Genomic DNA, 13,329 nt, shown 5'->3' with positions numbered 1-13,329 from the left:
ACCCGTAATTGATAGGGGAGCATTTTAACAGGTCTTTCTCCTGTCTAGAAATTCAAGAAGTGACATTCAAAAAGATCTGTAGAAATTGAATGCCATTCCCTAAACAAAGCCAACAAGTATTCAAGCAAGTAAAATATTAGCATCTGCCAAAAACATAAATAGAACTAATTAATGAATTCTAATTGGTCTTCTGTTTGGTCTTCAGCTGTGACATATATATTGTATATTGGAACATAATTTGAAATATCTGGCCACAAAACAACTATCTCCTTCAATACTCCACATTATTTAGCCAGTAGTCCCACCCCTTTCAAGCAAAGCATACAGGCCTGGTAATTATCTAAGTACTTGTAAAACAGAAAGACATATGGAAGGGAAATAAGTATCCTACAATGATTTGGGGTTGAAATAAAAATTCCAGCACAAGAACCTAGCTCAAAGCAAGTAGTTAATAAATATTTGTCAGATAAATCACAGAATCAAAAAAGATCGTAGAAGTTCCTTGAAAACAGGAATTATATCCTTATTTGTACTTGCACGAACATAGTGGGTATGCAATAAATGATGGTGTATTGGATGCTTTATCTAGCCTAATCCTTCTCATTTTATATTTGGGTTTGGGATGGGCCATAACCCTGATCCAAAAGGTTCTAGAAGCTAAATGTGCCTATAATTATCTTGTTATTTTATCTTGTTCCACTGTATCCAAACTACAATTGTAGTATTGCACCAATGGGTTACCCCTATGAAACTACCATAAGAACTCAGTAAAGCATTCAACTCAACTTGTGAACTGGCCATGTACAATTCACTGGAAAAGTATCTCTACAGCTTCATTCTCAATGAGGACAACAACCAGAAGAGTTCTCAATGGTAGCATATATCTGGAAGAACCTCTGTCTAAAGGCCAAGCTCTTTCCTATGCTTCCATGTGAGTCAATTTTCCCTGCTATTTGAAGAAGTCTATATATTTGTACTTAAGCACTTATTTCTCTCTCTTTTTTAATTCTAGTTTGAGCAAACTTTCTTCTATAAAGAGGCTTTAGTAGGCTTAGGAATTTTCCATTAAGGAATAGCATCTGATTTTACTTTCACATCAGAACCCCTAAATACTAGTATTATTGCACAGGATAGGAGCATTAGGATCCAGGATAAAGCACAATACATCCCAAGCCCACAAACGGACACACACTAGGTTTTCCCATAAACCCTTAGGCTCCATATATGCTGCATACTGTTTTTAACTTTGTCTCACATTCTCTCTACCATTCACAGATTATTACTCTTACACATTCTTTCCTCTTGGATACGGATCTACTTTCAAACCTCTTAATATACATATAGGGTTGATGTCTACCACCAAGCCTCTAGTAAACACTGGAGACAAGATTATGTTCCAGCACATCTTAATAAGCTAGAGACATAATTCATAACTGTGGGCTGCTGTATGCTCCAACTGTCTCCCCTAGACAGTTTCCTCTTACTGACAATGTTATATTCCTTGAGAGTAGAGAGTATGTCTTTTTGCATCTTTTTTTTTCCCCTTTTATACCTATTACCTGTTTTTCACAGATACAAATAGTAAAAGTTCTGTGATTTTTATCAGGATTCCCCATGTGGAACCTTCCTCCATCAATCTTGACTTAATAAGTCATAAAGAGTCACATAGGAATTAGATGACATGTCCAGGATCATAAAGCTAGGATTTGAACTCAGGTTTTCCCAGTTGCAAGGTCAACACTCTATTATAGCGTTTCATCTCCATGCCTTTCATTTTGTATGCACTTAGTCATATATTTAGTTGAATCTCTTACATTGATATAGGTCTTAACAGTTCCAAAAGCATTTTCCTTATAATGGCCCTATTAAATAGGTAAGTAAAAGTATCATTTCTCCCATTTTAGGGTTATGGAAACTGAGTTTAATTTACTTCAAGTCCACAATACCAATAAATGGCAGAGCTAGGTCTAGACCCCAAGTCTCTTGACTCCCATGTTCTTTCTCTTATTCCATACATCTTTGGGTTTTTTTTAAATTTTATAATTATAAATTTTTTTTGACAGTATATATGCATGAGTAATTTTTTTAATAACATTATCCCTTGTATTCATTTTTCCAGATTTTTCCCTCCCTCCCTCTACTCCCTCCCCTAGATGACAGGCAATCCCATACATTTTACATGTGTTACAGTATAACCTAGATACAATATATGTGTGTAAATACCATTTTCTTGTTGCACATTAAGTATTAGGTTCTGAAGGTATAAGTAACCTGGGTAGATAGACAGTAGTGCTAACAATTTACATTCACTTCCCAGTGTTCCTTCTCTGGGTGTAGTTGTTTCTGTCCATCATTGATCAACTGGAAGTGAGTTGGATCTTCTGTATGTTGAAGATATCCACTTCCGTCAGTTATTCCATACATCTTTGAATAAATGCACATATGAATGAAGCAAAACAACAGGTAAATATTATTTTAAATGGCTTTTATAATCATTTCATTAGCACATTTTCAAGAAAAGAAAACACTAGTTCCTCTTTTCCAAATCTTTTTGAGAGATGTGTAATGGGGGGGAGGGAAGCAGACTGAAAAAAAGGCATATATATATATATATATACCTACTCTCCCAGCAAAATGAACTCTCACTTCGCTTTTCTCCCTCACTCCATCCATCTAATGGTAGTATGAAAATGAATCGAAGCCACAGGATTTCTTCTTCAGGCAGCTCTGGCCTGGGCTCCTGGGAAGGACAGCAGTGGTCCAGAAACTGTGAAGCAAATCTCAGAGCCTTTTTTTCACTCTTTAAATCATCAAATGCTTTCAGCTGAGCTTTATGAGCTTTGTGAAGCCTCAAGCAGTTGTGTTGCTAAGTAACAAGTGGCAGAAGTTTCACAGGTACCAAGAATTGTAAATTCCACTGTTTGGCCTCCCTCAATTCCATCTCCCCCCTCCCAGACCCACTATCTCATCCCTTCATTTCTAGGAGAGAGAGAGAACTAGAAAGGGAGGCAGGTCCATAGTACACTCTGCATCACAGCAAAGTCACTTTCTGTCCCACAGGGGAAATGGCTGAAGTCTCAAGAAATATCTTTTTCTGGCATTCTCTCTGTTTCTTGAGGGAGGTAGAAGGAAGGAGCACCATATTGTTTTTTAATGTGCACTGCCAACTCTGAATAGCTGGGGGAGAACAAAGGCAGAAACAGAGGATGTAGTTTCCTCTAGAATACCTTCTGCAACTCTCCTTGGATTCTGGGCTAGATTTGCTTTCAAAGAAATATTGATGGTAATTTCCTGCTTTCTCCTCCCCTCCCCCCAGCAACTATGCTAACTAAATACAATATAATCTCCTCTAATAGCAAAAGCTGAGCAGCGGGGAGTGGGTAAGAAAAAAAATGCCAGCTTTACTCATTGACTCATTACTTCTTGCTTGTCAACAAGAGCCTCCTTCTACATCCTGAATGGTGCAACAGTCAGTGTTGTAAATAACAATACATGCTGAGTGCTCTAGACTTGGCTGTAATTAGATCTCTGGGTTTTGCTTAGGGTTTAGAAATCACTTGAACTGCACTTTCATGGTTAATGGTGTCAGCAGAGCCAGCCTTGGAATTACAACCATGGTTCTTCCCGCTAAGAACATATCATTTTGCAGATCGCCTTTCTCCTAATCACACAGATGACAAAATCTACTAAATGACATTACTCAGATTTAGTTCAGCCATCTTATGCAGGCACATATTTCATTTAACCGCTCAGTCTGAAAATTAAAGTTTGCCACCTGCCACATGAAATTTTTATATATTAATCAGGCAGAAAATAGCCAGTGGGTTCTCAGAGAGGGCAATAGATATATTTTTCCCTGGCAGAAGCTCTCCTTTGCCTGCTCCACCACCTCTTCCTCACCTTCAACTGGAACTCTAAGGACTAAATTGAAATTGTGGATAGAGCTAAACGGGAGGCCCCCCAAATAGCCCTAGAGAATGGGGTAGGGCTGAAGTCAAGCTCTGGAGTCCAGGACTCTAGCCTTAGGAAGCTGAAGGTGACAGGATGGATGCAAACTTAAGGCTTTCCATAAAAAAATTACTGGAAAATTCACCTTAATTCAATTAAGCAAACATTATAGGAGTGACTACCATAGATTGGATATTGAAAGAAATAAAAACATGAAGGTAACATGATACTTGCCCTTAAACAGGGCATAGGCTAAAAGAGAAAACAGATTTCACCTAGAGGCTCTGCAGATGTGTGCAAAGTACTCCCCAAACCCTGAAGTACTAGATAAATTTCAATTATTATATTGTTATTAATATTGCCTATATTACAACATGTGTTATCTAACATATTATATCATTAATACTAGAAGCAACAGAGTAAATAGAAGCATGGAGGGCCAGTTTACAGTCAAGGGTTAAAAACTCAACTCTGGCCCCTATTAGCCATGTGATCAAGTCACTTCATTTTTTAAGGTTCCAGGCAAAGTGATCAATAGCCAATATACATTAGTGGAAGGAGTTTTCACATCTTTCCATGGTAAAGTTCCCTACACCAATGAAATCACAGGTCCTTATTCCATCTGCAACACACACACACACACAATGAATATGATAAATCCCCTTGTTCTCCCTGGCAGATCTTTATGAGGCTATAAGATTTCAATATAACAGAGACTATGAACTCCGGGTAAATTATTGTGACCAGCACCCTCAGAATAAGGAATAAATTAGATTTAGGATCACAGATTTAACCCTGAAAGGGACCTTAGAGGCTAGGTAGTCCAACACTCTGAATTTTCATATAAAGAAACTGAGGCCTAAGGAGATTGTTACCCATAGGAACCCAAGATTACACAGGGAAGAGGCAAGAGCTGCCAGTCGAGAACTCAAGCATCAGAGATCTTTCCACTGTATTTGAACTTGATATTGGACTTTTCAGAATCTTAAGATCTCCTTCTTAGCAATATATACTTATTTGTATGTGTATATGTATGTATAAATGTAGACATATGTATATGGCAGAAAATAGTCCATGGGTTCTCAGAGAGGACAATAGATGAAATTTTTTCTGCCAAAACTCTCCTCTGCCAGATACCATCTCACCCTTACCTTCAACTGGAACTCTCAGGTTGAAACTGAAATTGTGGACAAAGCTGAGAAATTTCAGCGACAGCCCTAAAGATTGAGGAAAGAGGGGCAGAGACAAACTGCAAAGCGATAACTGGGGCTCTTGATTCACCACAAAGAGGTTCTAGCCACTCAAGAAAGGTTAAGTAGAAGACAGAGATCCAAGTTTCAAAATTTGATTGCTTTCAAGAACCAAATCCCAAATATCAAGTCATACAGTATATACTAGATGTTGTCAGCAAAAGGAGAAAGATGATAAGGGTTTCCTTATCTGAAGAAGAAGCTTCTCTTGCAAGTGGTGGTGACAGAAACGTACTTTTGATCAGATTGCTTCTTCTGTTTGCAAAATGGCCCACCATCACCACAACTACCACCACATCCTTCCTCCCATATACCTATTATTTCTTTCAAAAGTCTACCCACTTGTATTATGCCCAAAGGACTATAATACTCTAAATACCCTTTGATTCAGCAGTGTCACTCCTGGGTCTACATCCCAAAGAGGTCATAAAAAAGGGAAAAGGATCTATATGTACAAGCAAGTTTATAGCAGCTCACTTTGTGGTAGCAAAGAATTGGAAATGGAGGGGATGTCCATCAATTAGAAAATGACTGAACAAATTGTGCTATTTGAATGTGATGAAATACTATTGTGCTCTAAGAAATGATGAGCAGGTAGATCTCAGAAAAACCTGGAAATATTTACATATGTTAAGTGAAGTAAACAGAACCAGGAGAACATTGTACACTAGAGACAGCAAAATTGTGGGGTGATCAACTTATCACCAATACAATGATCTAAGGCAATTCCAAAAGACTCATGATGGAAAATGCTATCCCAATCCAGAGAAAGAATTATGAAGTCAGAGTGTAGATCAAAGCATACAATTTTTACTTTTTCACTTTTTTTGTCTTTTTTTTGTGGTTTTTCCCTTTTGTTCCAATTCTCTTTTCACCACATTACTAATATGGAAATGTTTAATATGATTGTACATGTATAATCTATATCAGACTGCTTTCTCTATTGGGGATAAGGAAGGGGAGGGAAGGAGAAAAATGGAAATCATAATCTTATAAAATAAATGTTGATGGGAATTGAATGGATGTCCATCAATTGGAGAATGGTTGGGTAAATTATGGTATATGAATGTTATGGAATATTATTGTTCAGTAAAAAATGACCAACAGGATGAATACAAAGAGGCTTGAAGAGACTTACATGAAGTGATACTGAGTGAAATGAGCAGGACCGGGAGACCATTATATACTTCAACAACAACACTATATGAGGATCAATTCTGATGGAAGTGGCTCTCATCAACAATGAGATGAACCAAATCAGTTCCAATAGAGCAGTAATGAACTGAACCAGCGACACCCAGGGAAAGAACACTGGGAAATGAGTGTGGACCACAAGGTAAGCATTTATACTCTTTCTGTTATTGTTTGCTTACATTTTTGTTTTTCTTCCCAGGTTATTTTTACCTACTTTCTAAATCCAATTTTTCTTGTGTAGCAAGATAACTATAAATACGTACACATATATTGTATTTAACATATAGTTTAACATATTTAACATGTATGGGGACTACCTGCCATCTAGGAGTGGAGGGAAGGAAGGGAAAAGTTGGAACAGAAGTTTTTGCAAGGGTCAATGTTGAAAAATTACCCATGCATATGTTTTGTCAATAAAAAGCTATAATAAAAACAAATAAATAAATAAATGTTGAAAACTATATTTACAAGTAATTAGAAGAAATGCTATTAAGTGTGTGGGGGGAGGGGGAAAGTCTATCCATTTTCAAGATCTACACCAAACTTTTCATGAAGTCTTCTGACTATCCCATCCCACTATGCCCAAAGAGATTCTTTAAGAAGACAGACATTATTTGTGCTATAATTTTTGTGTGTGTGTGTGTGTGTGTGTGTGTGTGTATTATTTTCCTTATTAATGAATAGAGGGTAAGGCTTGGGCTGCTGAACATAGAAAGAACATGTTTTAAATTGGACTAGACCTAAAATTTAATTCAAATGCAGAACTTCCAATGAGGAAACTAAGTCTATCCTTTTAAATTAGGACCTACTCAATCAAAATTTATTAAGCACCTACCCTGTGTCAGGTATTATGCTAAGTGCTAAGGTTATAAAAAGGGGCAAAGCCTTGGAGTTACTTGAGAAGGTAAGTGACTTATCCAGGGTAACATAGGGTGCGTCAGAGTCAGGATTTGCACAAAGTCTTCCAGATTCCAAGATTAGCTCTCTCTATACCTGATAGCTTTTATAAGCCCTATTCTTCAACCTCCATAGTTCCTGATCTTTCAGGATCCTGAACTTTCAAAGACTATGCTAACACAGTACAAATTCTTGTGATTATAAGCTCAGTGTGGGCAGCTAAGTGGGGGCAATAGATAGAATGCTGGGCCTGGAGTCGGGAAGATTCATCTTCCTGAATTCAAATCTGACACTAGCTGTGTGACTCTGGGCAAATCATTTTACTCTGTTTGCCTCAGTTTCCTTGTCTGTAAAATGAGCTAGAGAAAGAAAAGGCAAACTACTTCAATATCTTTGTCAAGAAAACCCCAAATATGGTCACACACACAGAGTTGCACATGGCTAAAATAACATGAATCTACTGGTAGATTAGAATAGATTAAATATATGTCTTTCAGAGACAACTATGGTTGAGGAGGCACATTGCCAAATTGTTAACAACAAAATGAAATTTTTTGGGGGGTCACAATAATACTAAGACCATATATTAAGCTGCAGAAAAGTTAAAATCTTATTTGGTAAAGGGAATACTCATATAGACAAAATTATTCAATAATATTTGTAGCATGAATGAACATACTCCCAGCAAAGAAAAAACAGCAGTTATCCTAGAACAAGATTTCTTCACATAATGTACATGAACTTCATTTTAATATAATTGATTTCCTTTGTAATTCCATATAATTTATTTTTACATTTAAAAACATTATTCTAAGAAGGGGTTCAGAGACTTGGCTAGATTGTCAAAGGGGTTCAAGACACAAAGTTCTAGTGATTCTAGAGGCTTTTGGATTCTGTAGATTTTATCCCTGCTCCCAACCTCATTGGATTCCTCAGATAAGAAGTCGGTACCTCTACTACTAGTTTCATAGGGCAAGTATCCCTCCATATTTGAGTTTCCATTCCAAAGGGAAAGAAAGTAATGAAGGCATAGTTTGAGGTGCCCTTGATGAGTAGTTTCACAATTACCTTCAGAGGCTGGTAGCATGGTACATCACAAAGTGTACCGACTCCAGGGCCAGAAGACTTAGGTTCAAATACCTCTGGTGATGATTACTATTTATGTGACTTTCGACAAGTCATAATCTTCCTGCCCCTCAGTTCTCCCATTTATTAAATGAGGAGATTAGATTAGATGGCTTCGGAGATTTCCTTCCAGCTCTGGAACTATGATCCGATGACCAGGATGAAAACTCGGAGGATAGAAGAGCACAGTTGGTAGTAACGGATTTCCCAGCCCCAGTGCTGCCAGTTATTAACTATCTACAGGTTAGACGTATGGGTGTCAACCTAATGATAATATCACAGAGAAAGACTAGGGAAGACAGACATACTGAAAGTGCTTCTGAGTGTGTGTTCTGATGGCAGAAAAGGTAGCAGGGATGGACACTGGACTTTGCCATTGGGTCTGGGCTTATGACAAAGGAACAATTTGGAAAATCAAGTTGACATATTCTGCCTAAAGCAGCTGCTCTTCACTAAAAAAGGGCTGTTCTGCCATCAAGGCAGTAGCTTAATTTCCATCAGAATTAATAGGATTTATGCACAGCAGTGACAGGCAGGGTGCCTAAAAGACTCTCAAAGCAAATTTAATGAATGTGGTAGGAAATTTGCATTTAAAGGTGCATTACTCCTTAGGCAGTCACAAATGCTTCCAGATGAAAAAAGAAACTGCTCAATGCTGTTCAAGACCCCCTATAGACAGAGATCATATTTTCTGAACCCCAAATCAAGACATGTGATTTATAAAAAGCAAGTCCTTTCTCTAAGCCTGCCTTTTCCTGAAAGCAGGATTGTTCCAGAAAAATCAGAATATGTGGTCACTTCATATCTTGAGGATAAAGAGTCACGTGAATTGTGCCAAAGGAAAAAAAGCCACTGGGTTTGCTGAGTGACAGAATTGGTCACTGGGCTTGGAATTTGAAGGGCCTGGTCCAACCCCCTGATCCAGAGTGACTTGTAAGGCTCAGGTCTGCTGACTCCAAATGAAGGACTCTCTCCTCTACAGCAGGATAAATGTACCCCCCATGGAGCTATGGTTCTCTGAAGAGGGGATGGCAGGGAAGGTTGTGCCATCCAGGTGAGGAGACTAGCCAGGAAGATCACCTACCTTGGATACAGACCTTTCATGCGTAGTGTGTGGGCAGCCTGCAAAAAAAGCTCTCCCTTGTCAGATCTTTTATAGTACTTGATGCTAACCCATTCTACCTACTATAAGACATATGTGTATTGTGTTTTAAATGTATGGATAAATGCATTAAAATATTTATTCATAAAAAGTCATATATTCAGCCTAGCAACTGACTGGAGCTGAGATGGAGAAAGTGATGTCCTGGAAAGATTATAAGGCTCTCCCCGGCACAGACTGCCAGTCTGCATTTAGTTGCTTTTATTTTTATTTTATCTTGTTTCGATTTTTGTTTGTTTTTGTTCAAGATACATAGAGATGTTTTCTGAGCCTTGTGGATATATGGAGGGGCTAATTCGCCTCCCAGGCTACTCTTAGACATGCAGACCCGGCCAGAATCCCTTCTCGTCATGACTTCCCTCTAACAAATCACTCTCTTGTCAGCTGCTGCCCTTTGTTCTAGGGCAGGGATGGGAAGTAGCACTGGGAAGACTAGAGCCTTTCTGCTCCATTGTCTCCCAGCATAATTTCCTTCCAATTGGCATCAAGGGTATTGGCAAGATGATTGTACAGTGATGAAGCAGAAATAGTACAACTCCCTTGGGGGGCCAGTAATTGTGACAGGGCATGGGGACTGGGAAGAAGGAAGAGGACAGAAGAGAGAAGGGACTGCTGACAAAGGATGCTAGCAAGCGTTACCCAGGGAGCCGCTCATCTCAAGAAGCCCAGCGGACACAGCGCTGGCACAGGATCAATGAGATAAGTGCTAAGTATCTGAACATCTGCAAGGGGGCTTTGGGCACCAAGGGGTGTGGGAGCGCGCGCACACACACACACACACACACACACACACACACACACACACACACACACTGGTTGGAGTTGCCTAGCATCAATGCCAAATCAGGCAGGTGAGAAAGAGAAAGGTTAACATCTGTTGCTTGTCTCAGAAGTGGGAATGACTTTTAGCATTTCATTTCCTGTATTGACTATAATAGAGCTGCCATAAGGACGCGTCAAGGAAGTGTGATTGATTTGTGCAACAGCCTTCGTCCTATTTTCTGGGTCAGTGGGGAGATGTATCATAACAAGGATAAAATCATGCAGATTTATTTGCTTCATCTGTAAAAACTTTCCCACTGCACTCTGGGACACGCCACAATGCATCACAAGAGAAAGCCCAGGAGTTTAATAAATGTCTTCCTTTATTACAATCCGCCCACTGAGTATCTATCATACAGCAACCTGGCTCGGCTGGGCCTCTGGGATTCGCCCTGAAGGAGACTTCTCCCTCTGTTACTGCTCAAGCACCCAGAGGTAACACGTCACGTGGCGGCCGGGGCCTGTCCTCTGGGAAGGGGGGCTGTGTGGCAAGGGCCTCCGTGCGCCGGGGACACGACCCACAAGCTGGGTCTCAGGAGCATTGCTAAAGAGCGTCCAAGAAAGGCGATCAGCAGCTGCAATGGCGAAGAAGCCAGGCCAGGGCCCAGCAGCTACGGAGAGTCTGATCTTTCCTAATAACTCATCATGAATCTGTCATCCATGAATTTATCTGAAGCTTGTTTGAAGCTGTTTTCAGACTGCCTCACCACTTAGGTAAGGAGGGTTTTATTGAAACTTCAAATACAAAATTAAGGCATTAAAACAAAGATGATTAAAACCACTTCAAGTCGATATATCATTTTTTAAAGGGCAATCTTTATGTCGATCAGTCTCCGCTAACCAAAGTCTGTGATTCAAAAAGGGCCTTTTACAGACACTGAAGTTGGCAGCATCTAGTCCTAAGAACTCTAATATATCTATATAGTGTATAAAATAGACACACTGGATGGATGCGAATAAATGGGGCACTGGATGAGCTGTGCAAACAATGAGCAGATGCAGTCTAATGAGATAGTGCCTGAGAAGGGGAGGAGATGTAATTATACCAATCCTCATGTCCTTTCTCTGCAGTGATTGCCATCCTGGCAGGAAAGGGCTCTAGGAGGTGGTGATTCCCCAAACCTCATTCAATCCACTCCAATTCACCAAGCATTTATTAAACACCTATTGTATATCACGTACAGTAGATCTCCAGGCATTGAGGATACAAGGACAAAAAAGAAAAAAAAAGACCACAATGAAAAAAAAAAAACCTGCTTCTTTTAATATAATATAATTAAGCATAACAAGACTTTTAACACTATTTTATTTGATGGCTGTATTTTTACCAACAAATATCCTCAACATAGTATTTTAGGATGGTTACTATTCTTGTTATCCTCAAATGTAAAATCTTCCCCCCTCTAAACATCTGAATTTTGTAAAATTCCCTCTAGGTTCCAGACCACAGTGTAGTGGACTCTAAAGTAGCCCAGACACAATGGGATGTTGTCCAGAAGGGAGCACTAATAACAGTCACCATTTGTTTTATTCAAGTAAATTACACAGGCTGAAGAAGCAAACACACTTGGGAGCCTAATTGAGTTTTTCTGTTCCTTGTCCTTTACAGGAATCTGCCTAAGTCCCTTAAGAGCCTACTTCATGGTGAGCTCAAAAGACTTGGGTTACTGTGATTGCAGGCAGCTCATTTAGTCTTGTTTTTCATCTACAAAATCAGAGTTGGATTAAATGGTCCATGGTCCCTTCCAACTTTAAATCCAAGATCCTATGATTCTTTCGGCTCTAATCTCCCTTTATAACACAGTATGACTCCAGGTATGGCCCAAAACACTAGAACTGGGGTTATTTCTGAACTCAGATTTCTGCAATAAACAGGGGAGCTTTTCTTCGTAACATGAAGTGAATAAATTGGCAAATGTTACCTTTACAAAATCTATAAGCAATAGCAAACTCCTAGAACAAACCAATGCTAAAAATTCCTTGACCATATGTGGGACAATGACATCAGTAGTATGTCTCCAATTTAACCATCCCACCCACATGTCCTAATGCAGCTGGTGTCTGGAAGAGTTAGCGCATTAACCCCTTCACAAATCAGATTCTCTAAGAAAAGTGTTACTTCTGCATGACTCGAGCAAACAGCAACAATAAACCCTAGCAGATTCAAGGCTTTGTGGAGGGAAAGACCTTACAATGGGCCTCTGGATAAATGAAAGCACTTCTTGAAAAAGAAGACTTAAGTTATCATTGCATAATTCTTGGTGAGTTGGTACTTCTCCAACTATCACAAAGATACTTAACTAGCTCATCTAAAATAATCACCTTCCTCTAGGACTCTTAGCTGCAGAGAATGTATTGACCTTGTATAGGTTTCTTATCTATGAGTTTCCTGTATCAGTGAAATTAAAAGTCCCATTTTTGCCATTATCTTAGATAGTTACAACATGAATATAACCTTGGATTCTCAAAGATTATGCCAACAGAATCAAGATTCCAGTAACTTCCTACCAAGCTTGAAAGGTCCGTGGAATACTTGTCATACTTAGGTCTGGTCACTGACAGCAAGGGTTTGTCTTTGGAGAGCCACCCTACCTAAGATGGAAGGGTCTCATCACCAAATGATACATGTATTTTAGCCATAGAAATGTAAGAAGCTTCAGTATATGGAAGGGCTGCATCAATGGAGAAAATATTAACACCAATGAAATCATGAGGCTTTTGAAGGACTGAAATAATCTAACAAGATCCTCAACCTTGAATTCAGTGTACTTTTTAAAGTAAACTAATACTAATTTTATGCAATGTTTAAATAATCTGGATTCATTTTTTAAATGGATTCAGATTATAACCATCACTTAACCAGAAAATTCATTTAACCAGAACCCCCCATTTCTCTTTCCATTGCCCAGAATCTCATTAATTAAAGGGTTT

General features: G+C 39.0%; 1 protein-coding gene across 10 annotated transcripts in view; it reads right to left on the bottom strand.

Annotated features, from left to right (window-relative positions):
- APBA2 (amyloid beta precursor protein binding family A member 2) overlaps positions 1 to 13,329 on the bottom strand; it is a 384,993-nt gene that overhangs the window by 26,073 nt on the left and 345,591 nt on the right. The gene's annotated exons all lie outside the window — the stretch shown is intronic.

Source organism: Sminthopsis crassicaudata, chromosome 2 (genome assembly GCF_048593235.1).
Source record: "Sminthopsis crassicaudata isolate SCR6 chromosome 2, ASM4859323v1, whole genome shotgun sequence".
NCBI lineage: Eukaryota > Metazoa > Chordata > Mammalia > Dasyuromorphia > Dasyuridae > Sminthopsis > Sminthopsis crassicaudata.
Note: the sequence above shows the minus strand (reverse complement) of the source record. Positions and strands in the feature narration are given on the sequence as shown.